This window comes from Cheilinus undulatus, linkage group 10 (assembly GCF_018320785.1).
Source record: "Cheilinus undulatus linkage group 10, ASM1832078v1, whole genome shotgun sequence".
Lineage (NCBI taxonomy): Eukaryota > Metazoa > Chordata > Actinopteri > Labriformes > Labridae > Cheilinus > Cheilinus undulatus.
Genome location: NC_054874.1, coordinates 44,789,406 through 44,806,024, shown reverse-complemented (window position 1 = coordinate 44,806,024; position 16,619 = coordinate 44,789,406). Strand labels below are relative to the sequence as shown.

Sequence of the window (16,619 nt, the reverse complement as noted above, 5' to 3'; positions counted from 1 at the left end):
TCAGGCAAAAAAGGTTGAAAAATTCACTGAATATCTGCAGGCAGGAATGAAAACAAGTCTGTCTAAAGTTTGGATGTACAGTGTCACAACGATCACATATGTTCTGTTTCCACACCATGGTCCGGTTTGATTCAGTCCAGTTTTACCATGGTTTACCACATTCTCTTTTTTAGAGATCCAGCCCATTTGGCCCAGCTCAGCAGAGCTGGTTGTTTGGCCTCTCTTCATTTGGTACCAGTTTGGCATTTTAAATGTGGATTAGATAACGATAAAGGAGCAATGGAAACTGGCACTCCAACAGGTGCTAGCTACAGTGGCTCACATAAAAAAAAGGCTCATTTATGAATGGAAAATCCTTACTCTATCTCTTAACCTACAAAGTTTAGTTGGTTGATAGTATATCACTGTTTCAATTAAAAAAATGTTTGGAGCAAAATGAGAATTTTGTTTTATATGTTAAAGGGGATAAGCTTGCCTCTTAGCTCAGTACAAGCCTCTAGACTCCTTCATCTGACTAAATGACGCTAGGAGGCCTGCAGGACTGAGTGTGTGATATTGATCCTCCACACCAGGTAAATCTGTTAAACTGTGGGGAAAAATCACTGTTTTATAGGGATTATAACTAAGGTATGTAGAAATTTTCTTATGATAATTGCAGCGTACTGGCCCATTTAGAGCTGCAAAGTACTAGCTTTTCTCAGTTCCCATTCATTCCTGAACCCCATCTGGGATCACATGATAGCAAACAACCTTAGATGGCTAGATCCCACTGAAACAATCAGAATGCATATAAATGCTTGCAGAAAAATGAAAATTGCACCAAGAGTGAGCGTTTCTTATTTGTTTTTTGTAAATTTCCCTTACCCTTTAAATATTACCATGTGATTAGTTTGAGTTATGATGCTTTTTTAAGAACTGATGAACAAGCACTGTGAGTTTTTGCAGACCTGCTGCTCCCTAAACAGAGATCTTGCATTGTAAATAGGGTCTCACCCTCCATGGGGGGGCTTCACTTTCAGAAAGAGATTTATTTCCCCCATTCCATCAGACTTGTGTTTCTATCATGATTATCACCTAGTAAATATACATACAGCTTTAACCTTTCATAAACCTAACCTGGCTGTCATAACTCTGTAAATTAATGCTCGTTTTAGTTAATCTAGGCCATCCATAATCAGTCAATAAGTGCACAACGTCTACTTACTTGGAGTATTTGTATATCGGCCATTGTAAGGGCTCACCTTCTCTAGTTTAAGATCTTTGAGACCAATATCCTAAGTAGCAGACATGGCATTGTTGATGCAATTATGAATGGAAATCCACCAAAATGTGCCTTTATTATTTATCATGTTGTTTCACACGGGCGTGTATGACTTTTAGATTGAGACCATGATGTGCACACGTGGAAATCTTAGGTTGGACTGATTCAGAGCTGAAAGACGGACATTTGATAGTCCTAATTATGAATCACTGCAGTCATTTGAACTTAAAATAACATGCAGCATAGAGACAAAGGGGATGACCGTCTGCTTAGTGTGGTAAACCAGAAATGTTCATCAGTGTTTGGTGTTCTTGGGAAACAGGAACAACAATGCACAATAAAAAGAGAAAACACCAGACAATCCAAGCGTGAAAAAGTAAAGAAAAAAAACGAGGAAGGATATACTCGAATCCTTTATTAGAATGCACAAATCATTTTAAAAACCCATTGAACTTGTAGCATATCTGCACTGATTGGAGTGGCTCTTTAAAGCGGCTGGGACTTGATTGAATTAAAAGTGAGCACACAGCTCCGGAAAAGTCCAAACTGAGTTATTTTGTGACTCAGAAACGTGGCTGCAGCAGCATGCGACTGAATCATGGATGTTTCAGCAGTTTTTGGTCACTTCTCTCTGTTCTGAAAACAGATGATTTGGATAGTATTTCAGCAAGATTTTCTCAAGCATGCAGGGGGAAATATTTCCTGACAACAGCTGGACCACATGTACTTAGGAAACCAGACCCCACCCAAAGGGTGACTTTATTTAAAAGCATCACAATTTTACTCAACCCAAACCAGTTCTGACTAAAATACAACCTTTTTACAATTCTTTATATTTGGCAAATCAAAGACTTATAATTAAACATAAATCATGTTGATTTTTATGCAAGCGAACATCATCTCTGACCTATCTGCTGCAGGATCATTTATTTTGCAACAACAACCTCAGACAGAAATTGCATGGGGGATTTAAAGCTTTACTCATCTGTGAGTTCAGACATGAAGTTATGATTTGTATCATTTCACAATAAAAGGAGAAACAGTTTAGGAAATTTCAAAGGATGAAAATGTGTCGGCATTAAAGGCTGAAGATAAACTGAAAGAAAAGTAACTCTCTTACTTTATAAAGCGTTCAATAGAGTAGATCTATTCTTGATTTTTATATCTCTGATTTTATTCTTATTACAAACCTACAACAGAGGTATCAGATATTCCACATTTTTCTTAGAGAGTTTGAGCCTTTTGATTGTTTTAAGGATGTAAAGTCAGTATTAACACTGCACTGTAAAACCAAACAGGATGAAAATACTCCAAACATTTGTTTTGACTGATTACATCAAAGTTTTAAAATAGTGGAAATACATTATTTAAGTACGATTCAAGTTAAAATCTTGAACTTCACTTTACTCAACAGTTAGATTTTTTCCTCAACTTTTAAGTCTCATCAAATCAGATTTATTACAGACATTTTTACATGTATGACTTTACTATCTTACCTTGCAGGTGATTTATTCATTTCTTCCTCTCCAGGAGAAGGTTGAGGAATATTTCTATTATTCTTTTCCTGGTGTAACGGATTTAAGACAGTATGGCTGCAGACAACATCTCTCTCAGGCTGTTCACATGAGACACTGTCTCTGTCAGAACAGAGGTGCTGGCACCATGCATTTCCAGTTTTAGATTAAAAAGAAAAACTTTATTCATAAACAAAGTTACATTAATGAAATAACTTCATTGCAAACTTTACAGACTAAGCAACATTTCATAAATAAAACAGAGCAAAGGGTCAGAGGTCAAATCTGAGATTAAATTATGTATAGACCTGCTTTAAAAGTAGTTACATGAATGGTGGCTCTCTTTAGCTTTGTTAGCTTTAGCTGAAGCTAATGTAGCTACAATAACTACAAAATGTTTCTACATAAGCAAATGTAGCTATGTTAGCTTTTGCAGCATTAGCTTTAGCAAATTTAGCTACATAGATAACTACGTCACAGTTCCATTTAGAAGAGGTTTTTATCCAAAGTGACTTACATCTGACAGGTAAGGTAAGCGATATAACCCATGAAGCTATCCAACCTCTTAGATAGATAGATAGCTTAGCAAAATGGCTTAAATAGCTGCTTTGGGAGCTTAGCTTTAGCTACATTAGCTACCAATCTATATTATCTACATAGCTTATGCAGCTAATGGAGCAAGGCAAGCTACGTTTGCTGCATATAGAATGTTCTCATGCAGAACTAATTTTTTCCCTGTAAGCTGACTGTTTATTTGGCTGAAGTAAACGTTTTAAATCAGGTTTTGAGGGTCAGGTTTTAAATTTTGGCATCCTTACCCTTTCCGTTATCCTTACCCTAACCCTGAATGGAACTTTTATCAAATTATATTATGAATTTTTTAGCATGTTTGGATAGAAATAGTGCCTCACATGAACTGTCTGTGAGAGGGGCCCCCTGAAATGTACAGTCTGCAGCCAAACCCCTCTCAACAGATGATGTTTACACATTTTAATCTCTAAATCGCTGTAATATTCAGGATTAGCACTGTTACCATGAAAATTCCTGCTCTGTAAGAAGGGACCAAGAGTCATATCTACAATTCACACAAAGTACTATGGAGACTAGGAAAAATGTGGATATAGTTAATTTTGACCAACTATTTGTCACGTTGAATGGCTGTATGACAATTTTGTGATCTTGGTTCATTATTAAATATCTCAGTAGTAGTGGCATGGAAAATTTTATTGTATTTTTTTCCTTATTATACTGATAAGGCAGTAAAGCTGAGCAATTAATTGAAATTTGTATTATTTTGCAATATTTGTTGCTGAAATTTCAAATCACAGAAGGTGCAACATTCCTTTAAACTGAAATGTTTGTCAGATACCAGTTTAATTTATTTTTTGGAAGCAGAGATATTATTCTTTACACATGCAAACATCCAAGTGTCATTTTTCATAGAACAGTTTGAAAAAACCTTACTTTTCTTATTTTTGCAAACATTCTTCTTATTAAATATTAGAATGATACAAAAGTGATCGTTCCTTTCAAAACAACAGGACACATTATGGTCTTTTTTCAGAGTCATTCAGCTCTATGTACATTTTTTTTAACTTGTGTTTGTTAGAATATCCTCCAAAGACCCTGCATCCATGTAAGAGGACATTACATTTTGGATTTCCTACATTAGCAATCATTTTTGGCACTAGAATTGATGTCATAAATGTCCAAAATGTCCATTCGAGTTTAAGGTATTTGCTTGAAATGCTGGGATAATTTGCTGTTTGGATATTTTGGAATTTGCTTGGAAGTTATCAAAGTATTTTTATGGAAATTAAGAAGATACATTTGTATATTTTGGTGGATTTCATGGTTTTTAATAAAAAAAAATTATGCATTTTCATGGGAATATGGGAAAATATTACCAAATTTTGTGGGAATTGGATTGGGAATTTGGGGTTCATAATTGTCCTTTGAAATTTTCAGCATTTTTCTTAGAAAACTTTAGGGGGTTCGGGTTGTTTCCATCATTTTCATGGAATTTTGGAGACTGTTTTTGAAAATTTCTAGAATTTGCCCATAAATTCAAGGGGGAAATTACTTTAATATTTGGGACATTCGCTTGCAATTTTTAGGATTTTGCATGGAATTTTTCGGGAAATTTTTATTTGAATTTTCAGGCTTTATGAGGAATTTTCACTGAAAGATTTGAGGACTATCTAAAGAAATATTTTGGTGCTTTTCATGAGATATTTCAAAAATATGTTTAAGATTTTTTTTTTTTCAATCGAATTTCTGGGGGTTTTGGGTTCTTGTTCAACGACAAGACTGATATTTTAACTTATCAGACTGTATTTATCCCATATAAGTGGGAGAAAAAAAAAAATCTCCAAACAAAGGCTCATGTCTCAGGAGGATATATAAGATAAGGAACTTAGAAATAACTGCATATTCAATTGCAATTGCAATACTGGGGAAAATGGCAAATTGATCATTTTTTCCAAATTGTTAAGCTCAATAAAAAATAATAAACATACATTTTAAAAAAGGAAACTTCTCAGTAGTGCCCAATCAAAGTAGCCGACATGCAACAGAATGTCTGAGTTGTCCAACCACAGCCCGGTTTCAGTTAAGTTGTGAATCTAGATAAGTCAGACAAAAAACATCATGTCTTTGAATATTTGGCATGCATTTTGTCTCTTGTTTCATAAATTATTTACTATCTTAGTTGATATAAAGTTTCTCAAAAATAATAAGTGTTTTGATTTTTTTTATTAATTGCTTGTAATTGTCTCACTTTATTGAACACAGTATTTTTGAGATATTTTATTATTTTGAATAGACAGCGTGACTCTGCTTTTTATTAAAGTTTTTATTTGTTTCCCACACACAGTGAAACAAAGCTATCGGCTGAATCCACATCCCTAAAATTAATAATAAATGACACACTCGGTCGATCAATTCAAAAATTAGTTGCACTCACTCACCCCACCCCCCTCTTCTCCCACCACCACCTCCGGCTGTGCTCTGCGCATGCGCACACGCATCTCCAGGAGTGCTGTTTCGGCCTGTTCCGCGGCCGCTCGGTCATCTTCGCCTCTTTGTTTTACTGATAGTGGATTTAACTCGGATTCAACCCAATATCCAGCGGACCGTGCTGCTCCCAAACAGGTTAGTTCGTCTAACTGGACTTGTTCTCTTTATGTTCGGTCCTCGGGGGGTCTGGGACCGGTTTACGGTCCCGGTTTGTGCCCCCTCCTCTTCATTTTTCGCATGTCTCTTTCCGCTGGTTGCTACGGGGCATGCTATACGTGTTGTTTTATGTGTCTATGTGGTGGTGTATGGCGGCGCCGGGCCCTGCAGTTGCACACCGGGGATGGGGTTTTGTAAGGGGAAACGTGAATTGTAACGGCGGCTTTAAAGCTAACCAGGATGCCCTCGGTTAGCCGTACCGGAGAGGAGGCTCCAGCAGCCGCCTCTCAGCCTGTCTCGTCATGTTTCAACGCTGTTGTTCCTCTCAGCTCCAAACACCAATTCTTCTTTTTCCCATTGAGGAGGAATGCTCTTGAAAAAACCTCCTGCTCCACCATTGGGCTAACCTCTTCCTCCTGCCGTCCAAAGTTCACGCTGTGTATGTGAGAGAGCGTATGTGTTTATGTGGAGGATCTACATGAGGTTTGGATTAAATCAAGACACAAAGTTGGTGCATTTTTTCTCTTCAGGGTGGATGTCGCCCCTCGCCAGACTGCTGCTGCTGCAGCAAGCTCTCTGTGTGACATTGTAGGGGAGAAAGCATGCAGATCAGCCAACAAGTCTGTGCAGTTATTTCAGAAATAGATGCAACAAAAGATAGCCAACGCGTTCGTGTGATAGGCAGAAGCAGGCTTTTAAATTCTGGGGCTTCCTTAACTTTTTCTTGCAGGGCACTCTGCAGCACTGGAAGCATGGTTTGGGTGATTCACAGGTCAAAAGATGTGGGTGTCAAACTAGATTGTTTGTAGTGGCAAAGTGTATTTTTTTGTCTTGGCTGTCTGTACAAAGCTTTGTCTCAACCACATCTGCAGGGCTAGGCTGCAAAAGCCTCTGTTTGTCTGTAACCGAGTCCTTAAAAGTCCTCTTTCACTTCCACACAAAGAGGCTTTTTTCATACATTTCATTTACAGATTATTTGGCCCTTAGTAGGTTTAAGTTAAAGACCAGGAATTAGCTGCATATGCTACTTTAGTGTGTGATGTGAAGCTCCATGCGTGCAAACACTTAAAAGCTGACCTATCATGCATGTTGGAGCGCCTTTTCTGTTCATGGAAACATTATTTTGAAGTAAAATTTTCATGTGGATAGATTGTAGATTCTCCAACAAGGGAGAAGACGTATTTGCAGTCTTTAAAAAGCCTAATAAACCATTTTATAGGAAAAAAAGCATCAAACAATTCACAGAAGAACATCTTTATTCATCTCCAATTATGTTAAGATGTTTCTCAGGGATGTTGGGGCTCTTTGAAGTAAAATTTTCTGAAAGCATACTTGTTTTTTCTTCATTCTGGTGCAACAGCCTACTTTATTTATCTTTTTATAGCTCGATATGCACAGGCCTGAAAAATTCTCTTTGTCTGGTTAACATTGTTGGAAATGTACTACTTTTTGGGAAACAAGGTTTAGAAGCGCAGAAGTGACTCAGTAGAAGGACTAGTCTTGCAGCCTCGCTATCCTAATAACTCCGCTATCCTCAGTGGACATTTGTATAAGCTACAGCCAGACTAAACATGAAGACATAAGTGCACAGACTCAGGCAGGCTGGACTTTGAAAAGGCATGGATGAATCGGCAAACCAAAACCCCATTCACACATGCTAAAAACTCCTGAAAATGTCCTGAATTTTGCTAGGTGAGATGTACACGTAAATGTAAACCTCTTCCTGCCAGCCTCTGTTTGGAGTTTAGGTGGCGAGCTTACATGTGAACACAGTGAGAAGACAACGGGGATGCACAATATTAAAGTTGTGCCGATGTACTTGCAATCCAGACCTCAACCTTCTGTACCTAAAACGCATAGTTGGAAGCTTTAGTGTGAACAAATGAACAACTTTCAGTCCTTTAAACACACTTTAAAGTGCAAGAAAAACTTGGGTCTGTTGGTCCAGGCTAAAACGCCAAAATATGGGTTGTAAATATTGGTAGAAATGATCATATCTGCTGATATCATGCTGACAATATCATGCACCACTGGGGTGCAGATGGCCTAGCGATTGGATTGTGCCCCATGTATGTGGGCGGCCCGGGTTCAAGTCTGGCCTGTGGCTCCTTCCCCGCATGTCTCGCCCTTGCTCTCTCATCTCTGTTTCTGACTCTATCCCCTGTCCTCCTCTCAGAGTTGATATAAAAAGCTCAAAAATAAACCTTAAAAAATCGTGCATCCCTAAAATATAAAGGGAAAGCCACTGTAGGCAAGCAGGCAGGGTCATGACATCCAATAACACAGGGTCATAGACAATATAGTGCTAACCCAGATTGATCTCCATGCATGTTGTGAAACCATTAGTGCCTGTGTCCATGGTGGGCTTTTTTTAGCGCTTGCAGCGCTTATTTTTAATTCAGAACCAATGCAGGTCAGCAATCTAACTGCTCAGTGCCCTGGGTGGAAAAAAGCGCCCTCAGAATCAGCTGTTTTCTTGATCTTGTTTTCTCGATTAAAAACTGTTCAACTTTTGGAACTGTGCGTTGCCGTCAACGTCATTTCTCCCTTACTTGCCAATCAAAATCAAGAAGGGGCGTGACTTCTGACAATAGCAGGAGAAAAACCGATCCGACTTGTCTTTTTCGCCTTTTTTCTAGGGTAGTTTTCAGGTCTGCAGCTGCTGCCTGTGTCAGGGCAAGATTCCTTTAAATTGTCAGCATGTTGCCGGTGATATTTCCTTGATATACGGAAATATGCAGCACATTGAGCTACTTTGAAATGAACTGAGGTCCTGAGCACTGCCAGTGCCCCCCCCCCCAAAAAAACGGCTAAACCTAGACCTTGCCAAACTGACAGATTTGCCAGATTCCATGTCCGTCATCAGATGGCTCCATCTTATTAAGCGTCTCAAACTGAAATACTTGTCCTTGGTCAGAGAATGACTGAACCAATCAGCATCATTTTCGGTGATAGAGCTAGCTATGGATATGGTATCATTGCAATGCTATGCTACAATGCTACAGTGTCATTAAGCTTACACCTTTATCCAGGGTGACCAAACTGGATGCCAAGACCAGAATTTGAACCCCAAATCTCCTGTCCTGAAGTCAGCAGTTTAAGCTACTAAACAATCCAGCCCTAAGTCTTTAAACACAGTGGCTGTTGAACAGATCAGCATGGGTCCAGCTGTAGAAGCAGTTTTACTAGAATAGGATGCAATTCCTTCTTAGCGTACAAATCCACTGTGCAGGTCAAAACAGCGATCTGATGGAGCATCATGTTCCACCAGCCTCTATACTTGCCTTTATTGTGGAGTCTTTCCAATAAATATTGCTGTTGATTCGGTGTATTTACTAACAGGTTAACTACCATTGTCAGTCCATGAATGAATTTCTCACATAGAAGGAGAAAAGCGGTTTTTAAGTGCAGACGCCCTCTAGCTTGTGCATCCGCCTGGAGCAGTGCGAGACTGGAGGCAATGGCACTTTTGAACATCTTTCTCTCCAAATATGTGAAATTCATCCATGAAAATGAAACGTTGGTTTACTGTATTGTACTGAGACCTTATGCAGTTCAGCTTTTATTGAAAAGACGCCTCAATACAAAAAATTGTGGAGTTGGGCGGAGCACAATGCTCAGTCGGATCGCCGCTTTGATGTGTTCAGTGGCACTGTACTGACAGAGGAACTGCACTGAAAAGTTTTCATGGTGGAAAAGATGCTGTTTCTCCTCAACAGCTTGGGCAGGAGTTTGATTTATCAACTGTCTCCACTTAGAGTAAACAATGATGTCGGCTGACTGTTGTGCATGTAATGTTCATTAGAATATACCTACAACTCCTGCATGTATGAATGCAAATAGCCAGATTTCCTGCCCAGACTTCCTCTGGACTTTCTGCTGACCTCTCTCTATATTTTCTTTGTGCAGTCAGGATGGGTTGTCATGTGAACCCAGTAAGAAATATTCAGGAAAATCCACCGCAGGCAAGCAGAGTAATGTCATTTATGTAATGCGATTGGAGCAGAATTACAGATGGACAAGAATGATCTCCATGCATGTTCTGAAATGGGTTCTTTCTAGCTCTATCCACACATACACGCAAATCAGAAAAATTCTTTGAACAATCTGGGTAAGCTGCAAAAAGATGAGGTTTTCCTGCTAGCCACCTCGTCTGTATTCTTGGTGAAGTTGGGGTGAGCTAATGTGTTATGCAGCAGGAAAGATTCAGCAAAATTTCATGCAGGCGAGTTGGTGGGGTTGATGGCATTTATTTCAAAGGACTGCTCACCCCGTAGCATATCAGAATGATATTGGTGCATTTTATGGAACGGCTTGATTCTGTTTTCATCATCTTGTAATTATTCAAGTAAATCTCTGCTTTTTCTCCCAGATTCAGCTCAGTTGTATGATAGCTGGTGTGCAGAAATCTTGGATCTGCAGGTAATACAAATCGGTGCCTAAAGCAGCGACCTGTGGACCGAGCACACTGCAGTGAAACAAAAGAACGTTAATCATCCTGGTGCTGAGTTCAAGTGAGGGCACTCACTGTGTATTATTGACACTGCAGCTGCCCTGAGGCTTCATCATCATCATGTGCTCGCAGCATTAGTGGGAGTAAACCGACAACATTTGAACCTCCACAACCTGACTAACAGGGCGCTTGTTGTGTGCACTTGACTCACATGTTGCCTGATAATTGATTATTTTGTGAATTCTAGAGAGCACACACTGTGCATGTGTTTCCTTGACTGTGGGGAGCTTCAGTTGACTCGAAAATGCTGCTACCAAAACGACACCCAGCGTGCTTGTGTTTTAACAGCCCAGGCACCCTCTTATGTTTTATACCATCAGAGGAGAAGGAGATCTAACATTGGCGAGGTCTGATTTTTCTCAAACCTGGCTTTAAATCGCTCTTTTAACTTGATTTTTTTTTTTCTCAAAAGTGTCCCAGCTTGACATCAGAATCAAACCAAAAACTTTAAAATGCTCTCTGCGCCGCTTCTTCTGTGTGCTTTAAATTTTCAAACAGCTGTATTTTTTCTTACCTCATCCTGCCGGGCTCCTTTTGAAAGCCCACTGAATGACCTCCCTGACCTGAGCGATGGCTCAGAGTCAGTTTAATGTTACTCAGCCTGTGCTCAGAGATATGGCTGTTGCATAAGACCACACATACTCACCAAGGATCAACTTTCATGCTAGATTTCTGCTGACTTCACAGGGGAACTCCAAATTAACCACAGCTTGCCTCGACAGCAGACCTCTGACCTCAAATATAATGACTTTGTAGCCATATTTTCAGTGTTTACAAAGATATCTGGCTGCAAATGATCAGAAATCACCTGATTTTCACTGCAGGTTTGATCATTGTATGATTCTGATCGTTAATGTTTTGATATATCAGCTGTATTTTTGGTTGGTCAGTCTACTTAGCTTTGTAGTGTACTGGGATTTCCTGTAGGGGGCAGTGTAACCTGATAAAAGGAGCACAAAAGTCATCCTTATTCAGTCAATGACATGCTTTTACTGACTTTGTTGGACAGAGCAGCATCGAAACCTACTAATGAGCAATGCGGCAAGTACACTATATTGCCAAAAGTATTTACTCACCCATCCAAATAGGCTAATTGAAATCAAGTGTTCCAGTCACTTCCATAGCCACATGTGTATAAAATCAAGCACCTAGGCATGCAGACTGTTTCTACAAACATTTGTGAAAGAATGGGTTGCTCTCAGGAGCTCAGTGAATTCCGGCGTGGTACTGTGATAGGATGCCACCTGTGCAACAAGTCCAGTGGTGAAATTTCCTCGCTCCTAAACATTCCACAGTCAACTGTCAGCAGTATTATAGCAAAGTGGAAGCGGTTGGGAACGACAGCAACTCAGCCACGAAGTGGTAGGCCAGGTAAAATGACGGAGCGGGGTCAGCGGATGCTGATGCGCATAGTGCACAGAGGTCACCAACTTTCTGCAGAGTCAATCCCTACAGACCTCCAAACTTCATGTGGTCTTCAGATTAGCTCAAGAGCAGTGCATAGAGAGCTTCATGGAATGGGTTTCCATGGCCGAGCAGCTGCATCCAAGCCATATATCACCAAGTGTAATGCCAAGTGTCGGCTGTAGTGATGTAAAGCACGCCGCCACTGGGCTCTAGAGCAGTGGAGACGTGTTCTCTGGAGTGACGGATTGTGCTTCTCCATCTGGCAATCTCTGGGTCTGGGTTTGGCAGTTATCAGGAGAACAGTACTTGTCTGACTGCATTGTGCCAAGTGTTATGTTTGGTGGAGGGGGGATTATGGTGTGGGCTTGTTTTTCAGGAGCTGGGCTTGGCCCCTTAGTCCGAGTGAAAGGAACTCTGAATGCTTCAGCATACCAAGAGATTTTTGGACAATTCCATGCTCCCAACTTTGTGGGAACAGTTTGGGGATGGCCCTTTCCTGTTCCAGCATGACTGTGCACCAGTGCACAAAGCAAGGTCCATAAAGACATGGATGAGAGAGTTTGGTGTGGATGAACTTGACTGGCCTGCACAGAGTCCTGACCTCAACCTGATATAACTCCTTTGGGATGAATTAGAGTGGAGACTGAGAGCCAGGCTTTCTTGTCCAACATCAGTGTGTGACCTCACAAATGGACTTATGGAAGAATGGTCAAAAATTCCCGTAAACGCACTCCTAAACCTTGTGGAAAGCCTTCCCAGAAGAGTTGAAGCTGTTATAGCTGCAAAGGGTGGACCGACGTCATATTAAACCCTATGGATTAAGAATGGGATGTCACTTAAGTTCATATGCGAGTCAAGGCAGGTGAGCCAATACTTTTGGCAATATAGTGTATTTGACAGTAAGGAAAACTGGAAAAAGTAACGTGATGATCCTTTTATTGTATGTGGTCATTTAGATAAATTTATTTAAAAATTCTTAAGTAGTTTAACTCAGAAGTATGGGGATCTTACTACAGCTGCTTTGAAACGGCTCAGACTTTTAAATACAGATTATCATCTTTGGTTATGACTGTGACTAGAAGTATTAATTCTGTTCTACTGAACTTAGATATTTAATGAAAATTGTTCTAATGATTGGCTCCCATTCAATCTGAGCATCTCTAAATCTGACCCATTACCTCCAAAATGCCTCCATAACAACGTTAATAGTCCCGCTGGGCCGTCAGATAAAGCTGTCAGTGTAACAGCGCAGGCCTGCAGGATATGGCCTCTTCAGGACTGCTAGATAATGTAAGGAAAACAGCTCCATAGTGGATTTACTGCCAGAATATGCATTTGTCTTTCCTCAGACAGGAAATTATCTCAGGCAGCTTCCTAAATGAGCCGCTAAGCAAAGTGTGGAGAATCCTCTCGCCCACTAATCAAGCTGCAGTTTGGAGAAATCCTCAGCGCCACTCTCACTTTCTCCCCCTCAACACATTCAGTTTCTCTAAACAGTTGATAAAGGATACAGAAATGAATACTATAGAAATGAAATGAGATTACAGATGGAGTTTTCAGCATCCTAAAGAGTAGATAGTAGTGGACAGGTTTATTCCTCTTAATGTGATTTATATCCTGTTAGCTTCAGATAGAAGTCATGTAGGTGAAAGTTTTTGAGTTATCTTCATGTGATAACACCCAGCAGAAAAAATGTTTAAAGCTGTTTAGACTACAAAGGAGGGGGTACGGCGATTAAAAAAGGAAAGAGCTGCATAGTTGTTTGTGTAAATTCAGCTGTTATAAAACAAGCTGGGAATGCAAGTCTGACTCCAAGGTTTATGATGTGCTGAGACATGAATTTACAGCTTTTAAAGTTATTACAGCATCAGTTATTTTATTTTATCTTCTGTCTTCACATTTGTGTGAGCAGCTGAGTTGCCTCGTGTCTGACTTTAAAAAGAAACCGTTTAGTTAAAGGGAGATCACTAGACAAGAATTTTGACTGAATCTAGAAAACTTCTGCTTATGTCTAAACTGTGCAGAAATATTAACAATATTTTGGTACAAAAAATGGTGACAGTGTTTTAGTTCTAGAGGTTATTTGCCGTTAACATGACAGAAGAACAGATGGGGTGCAGAAGGGATTTCTGCATGATCAAAATGCCAAAGTTTTCTTCTGTTTGTGCCGCAGTTCAAACAGAAAAAACAATCTTTTGCTGCTTGTGAGTCGTAAAAGCAGTGATTCACTAAGATTAAAAGTTTAAAAAGCTCACAGAGAAACATTGGTAGGCACCTAAAGTCTAACAACTCTTGCATATGGTCCATTTTCACCAAGTGGTCTGGTGTGGTTCAGTTTCAGTTTGCCATTGTTTGCATGGCAAACCCTGATTTTACACGTGTTTCCACAGCTGATGTTCATCCGGGCTTACATGTTGGAAATCTGTCTTGTTTTAAGGGATCTGGATGATTTAGCTCAGCTCAGTAATAAGAGGACTGGCTTTTGACTCAACAGCTCTTCAGTCAGTATTTTGACTTTTTAACTGTGTATTAACAAAAATAGAGCATGGAAACTGGCTCTCAAATGAGAGCCAGCTCCTGCTGTTAAAAAAAAAACCATTTTGTTGAACAGGTTTGTTCATAAGGGACATCATTGCTACGTCACTTACCTTGTAAGGCTAATTTGCTTAAAATTATGTCACCATTTGCTTTGAAAATAGAAAAGTTTAAGACAAATGAGGGGGAAGCGCAGAGAGGTCGAGCTTGCCTATTAGCTCAGTACAAGACTTCCCAACTCTGGGCTTTTAGACGTGTTGATAGGTCAGTGGTTCTGAAATGGTGTGGCAAGGCACACTGGTGTACCTTGAGGCAAGTCTAGGTGTGCCTTGGGAATTTGTAAGACTATACATTGTGACTAGAATTATGCATCGACTAAAAATACTAAAGGCTTTTTTGCATAGAAATGAATATGGTGTGTCTTGCTGCTTTGGCTTGATATTTGGTGTGCCATTGTTGAAAAAACTTTGAAAACTACTGTAGTAGGGGGTCTGCAGGACTGAGTCATTTGTGAGTGTTGGGATCAAACTTAATGTTGATATTGTCTAAAGCACTGCAGCATGCAGGTCCACCTAGACTCTTAAATCCTAAAAAACAGTTTTCACTTCCTGCCCAGCTTACTTAAGCAACATAACTTTATAACAACAAATCAACAGCATGCAAAAAATACATCAGGCAATAAATCTAACTGCAACAGTAAAACATGCATATACTGGGAAAATAATCCTTCATCCTGGTTAAAATTCTTCCTAATCAAGTTTTAGATGACTCTATGGGTATTTCATGGCCAAAATATTTGCATGTCATAGTTCTGTGTTCTATTATGCAGCACTAATGTTGGTATGAGCGCAGCCTGAAGGACAGGGAATGCCATCAATTAAATAAACAGAATAATTCTGCAGAATCAGTTCTTTTGAAACTGAGACTTCTACCAAGATCAGCAGATTTAATAGAAACACATCAGCTCTAAATTCATTCACGTTTAACCCTACTTTGTCAAATTTGTTCTGTTGATAAGACAAGAAGGGAACTTTATCTCAAGGTCAATGTTGTGCTGCAGTTGTATAACAAAAGCAGGAAGAGAACAAAACAAAGAGAGTCACTGATTGAAATATCAGTGAAATAATAAGAGATGTAGAAGTTTCAGTTGGGGGCAATGCTCAGAGGGCTGACCTATTAGGAAACAGAGCAACAGATAAATTCAGATCAAATCAAAATATTTAAATCCCTCCAGGCTTTGTTGGTTTAAAGCAGCCTTACATAAAAGACCAACAATAAGCAGTGATGTGCAGATGAAGGCAATTTAGGATCTAAAAATATAAAAGAGCATCTGAAAAGAATCTTTGTGTTAAATAGACTTTTAAAATAATAGCAAATAATAAAAAAGGGGTGCTATTTCTCCTGACTTCAGCTAGAATTTTACCATCTAGCCAACTTATTAGTAGTCAGCTGTCTGTAAGAAAGCTAATTTGCGCATGCGCACCTCGGTCGCGGCTATGTCGCGTGTTTTGTTGCTCTGATTGGCCCGTAAAAATGTGAGAGACAGAATGTTCATCCAATCACACTCTGAGTTTTTTTCAACGCCTCTGCCCTTTCCCAAACACTTAGTATTCAAGGTGGCATGTCAGGTTAGATAAAAACTGTATTGAGTAAAATTCTTAAAGCCAGAAAAGTCTAAAGGCACACGAAACCCCTGGTAAAACGTATAAATTTAAACTGAAGGCAGAGGAATAATCCTCCGTATAAAGTAGAGGGACATGATAGTGCACATGTAATCAGCTCAGATGGGAATCCTTCAGTCAGGTGCTTGCTCAGACTCTCCAGATAAGATTCATGGCCTTGTTTGCGCTTTCACAGATCCTATCTTGTTTTTATGTCAACATCTTGAGTAACTGGTCGTCAACAGGTTGTGAGAATGTTTAAATGACTCGACTTGCCTTTGTGTTGACAGAAAAAACAACAGCCGAGACCCACAGGCTCTCAGAAGTGTTTCTGAAGTCTCTTTGTTCTGTTTTTAAGTTTGAAGTTTAATTCTTGAAGCTGTATTTCAGACAGAACAGGATGTTTTTTAGCAGGGCAGTGATCATAACTGCACATTAGTCTGCCGTTTATGAAGTCACTCTGAGTGCTCCACGTTTCATTTTAAGCTTGTCTATGAACCACGGTGCAGGGATGATAAAGAGAAGCTGGGCAGCTTTAGGGTGGATGAAGAACT

General features: G+C 39.6%; 1 protein-coding gene across 2 annotated transcripts in view; it reads left to right on the top strand.

The window, feature by feature from the left end:
- The window catches only part of LOC121516714 (polycomb group RING finger protein 3), a 120,844-nt gene that overhangs the window by 4,223 nt on the left and 100,002 nt on the right, over positions 1–16,619 (top strand). Inside the window, exon 1 of one of the 2 annotated variants that reach the window (XM_041798114.1) lies at positions 5,798–5,928. The exons of the other annotated variant lie outside the window; for it this stretch is intronic. The gene's annotated coding sequence lies outside the window, so the exon portion shown is untranslated. Of the gene's footprint in view, positions 1–5,797; positions 5,929–16,619 lie in introns of those variants that run through there. 2 annotated transcript variants of the gene reach the window in all.